The sequence below is a fragment of the Vigna angularis genome, chromosome 8, assembly GCF_016808095.1.
Source record: "Vigna angularis cultivar LongXiaoDou No.4 chromosome 8, ASM1680809v1, whole genome shotgun sequence".
In the NCBI taxonomy this organism is placed as follows: Eukaryota; Viridiplantae; Streptophyta; class Magnoliopsida; order Fabales; family Fabaceae; genus Vigna; species Vigna angularis.
The window spans coordinates 33013488-33016932 of NC_068977.1; positions in this window are offsets into that span (position 1 = coordinate 33013488).

The following is a 3445-nucleotide window of genomic DNA, read 5'->3' on the forward strand; positions in this document are numbered from 1 at the left end:
GGGGTGGGGAAAAAAATCCACTTTCTCTCAATATCATTCATATTTTTCCAAACCAATTTAAAATCCATTTTATTCCATTTGAATTTTAATATGATCTACATTTTATAATTTTTTAATTGGATATCCATTATTTGAATCCAGATTTTTAAATATGGAAATTCAAAGTTTTAATGTAAATATTTAGTTGTTAGACCGAAAATTGAGATTGATTAATTAAAATAAAAGTCGAGACGGATTGGTATAGACTAAATGTTGAGACAGATTGGTTCAAACACAAGATTAGGTCAGCATGAGTCGAAAGTTGAGTTGGGTCAGTCAAAATTCAAGTTCAAACTTAGGTCTGGGCCAGCTCGAGGTGAAGGTTGAGACGACTCGACTTGATTTGAAGGTCAAGACAACTAATCTTGTTTAAAGGTTGAGACAGAACGACCTGGACAGTTGACTTGACCCGACCTGAACTAAAGATCAAAACAGGTCCACTTGGACTAAAGGTCAAGACTAGACGGTATGAGCCAATGATTGAGTCTGGTAGGCTTGGGTCGAAGGTCGAGATGGACTAGTCCAGAATGATGATCGAGCCCGGCTGACTCGGGCCAAAGATCGATCGATTCGGTCCCGATCAAAATTTGGTTGAATTTTAAAGAGACGACCCCAACCAAATTTCGATCTAATCGACTCGATCAATATTTGGTTGAATTTTTTCAAGACGAGAATGACCAAAATTTGGCCAAACTCGACCTAGAGCGAAATTCAACCGAATTTGGCCAAGGTAGCCCCATCCAATATCTGGTCGAATTCAGTCAAGTCAACCCTAACAAAAATGTGTTTATATTCAGAAGAGTCAACCCTGGTCGAAATTGACCAAGTCGGCCCCGACTAAAACTCACCTTAGACAGCTAACTAGAATTTGACCGAATTCGGTCGAGTTGGCCCCAACCAATATTTGGTTGAATTCGGGAAGTTAGTCCTAACCGAACTTTGGTTGTATTCTATTGAGTCAATCTAGATCAAAATTTGGTGGAGTCGGGCCCAGCCGTGTTGGTCCCTATCGAAATTTGTCCAAATTTGACCAAGTCGACCTTAACTAAAATTCGGCTGAGTCAACTTGGCCAATATTTAGTTGAATTCGATTGAGTTTACCCTAATCGAAATTTGGTTGAGACAACAGATTTAGACCAAAGGTTGAAACATATTAATCTAAGTTGAAGGATAAGATGGTTTGAAACGAACAAGGAGTCAAAATGCATGAACTAAAAGGAAAAGTCGAAACTGATTGGACTGAATAAAAAGTTGAGAAAATTAGATCAAATTAACAATACATGTGGTACAAAGTTAAATTTTAATTTCTTTTATAAAAAAGAATTTTTAAATTTAAAACTTAATTCAAATATTTAGATCTGGATTCTAAAAATATTTAAATTAGTTATATTACAAAAATATACTTAGATCCAAAATGTGATTATTTAGATCTAAGTTGAGTATGAATTGAATATTTAAAAATCCAATTCATACCTGTTTTAACATACTTGGCAGAACCATAAGAAAAAAAAAATAGTGTTTTTGCAATGTCTCACGTAAGTTCATAAATTAATCTCTCCCTTGTAAAAGTCTGACTTTTAATGATTTCTTTGACGTGATATTTTTACTTTTCTTCTTAATTTGTTTACGTCGAACTAGGAATTATTATAAAATTTTCGTTCACATTCTTGCTGTTGCTTCGTTTTTAATTAATATTAATGAAAAAGGAAGTAATAAGAAAGAGAAGTTTAACAAAAGTATTTTCTTTCACGTTGCTTCTATAATAACATGCATTATATTACTCGTTTAATAAACTCATAAAAGAAATTCAGTAAATTACAAGTATGATGCCAAATAACCATCGTTAACATCTTTTACGATAGAAATAATTAGCAAACCTTTAAAAAATTAAGCTAAATGTGCCTTCTTAAGGGCGTTTTATAAAATTTAATATTATCACTTTCTATTACATAAATAAAAGAAAAATAAAGTGTGTTGTTTAAGCGAATAAAAAAAGAGTAAAAATATACAAATTTTATAATTTTTTTTAATATCAAATTAAAAAACTGTATTTTTCCATTTTAATTAGTTGTTTTACAAAAATATACTAAACAAATATTCCATTTTTAAGCAACCCCATGCATATTTTTCATCCAAAATCATTGTTAAATTAGGGAAAAATTAAATATAACACGATAGAACCTACAAGAACAAAAAAAAAATATTTCTCTTAAATACCTTCCTCTCAAATCACCCAAAACAAAAACAGCTTAATCCAAAATTCAGCTTGAGATAAATATTTAATAGATTTAAAAAAATTCCACAAAACTGTGAAAGTTCATAAGTTATATTCCACTTATAAACCTTTATCTTTTGTCCATTCTTCTTCAATGATTTTTCATACTCATTCACACTCCATAGAAGTAAATAAACTAATTAATAATTATAAATTGTTCTAGGTATATATATATATATATATATATATATATATATATATATATATATATATAGAGAGAGAGAGAGAGAGAGAGAGAGAGAGAGAGAGAGAGAGAGAGGGTGTATGATTGATAGAAGATGATGATTAAGGAATCAAAATCCTATAAAAAAGCAGAAAATCTTTTCAATGTCCCAAGTGAAAGTGGTAGGAATGGGTCCATGTTACCTCCCAAGAACACCACACACATGCATGGGGAACACTACAAAGCCATAAACTTCTTTTTCTAATTAAAGTTTTAATCTTTCTTCCCAAAGTTCCATTATTGCCACTAGATATGACCCCTTTATAAACAACAAATATATTGTGATCATCATTTAATTTTAAAAGTTTTTTTGTCAATTTTCATATCAATTATTTTAGTTGGATGGTGAGATCAGGATTCCCAGAAACCAATCCTGAAATTAACAATGTATCCAAATCCATGGATTAATAAATCTTTTTTTAATGGGAATTTTGCATATATTTTTTTTTTCTAATTCTCACAATATTGAACAATCATGCATCTTTTTCTTGATAAGAGACAATGACCATAAAAGTCAAATAAATTAATATTACACAATTCGGCTCATACCATACGTCTCTTTCAAGTTTAGGTCTTGTTTTAGGGTGGTTGTGATATTATTTTTTTTAGATTTTAATTTGGAAATAAAATAAGTGTAAATATATGGCTTTCAATTTATCTCACTTTTTGAAATATATTCTTCTTATAATTTTAAGTTTTTAGAAATTAATTATATAATGTTTACCTTTCTTCATTCTTTGTTAAATCTATGATCATTCCATCATTATTAATTTTCTTAATAAGTATACATTTCCTTGAAAAACAAACAAAAGAAGATAGAAGGAGTATTTATTTAATTTTGAGTCTATCTTTTTGCATTTGTAGTATGATTTCTACATGCTTAAAGTTGGTCTTATCTTGCATGATCC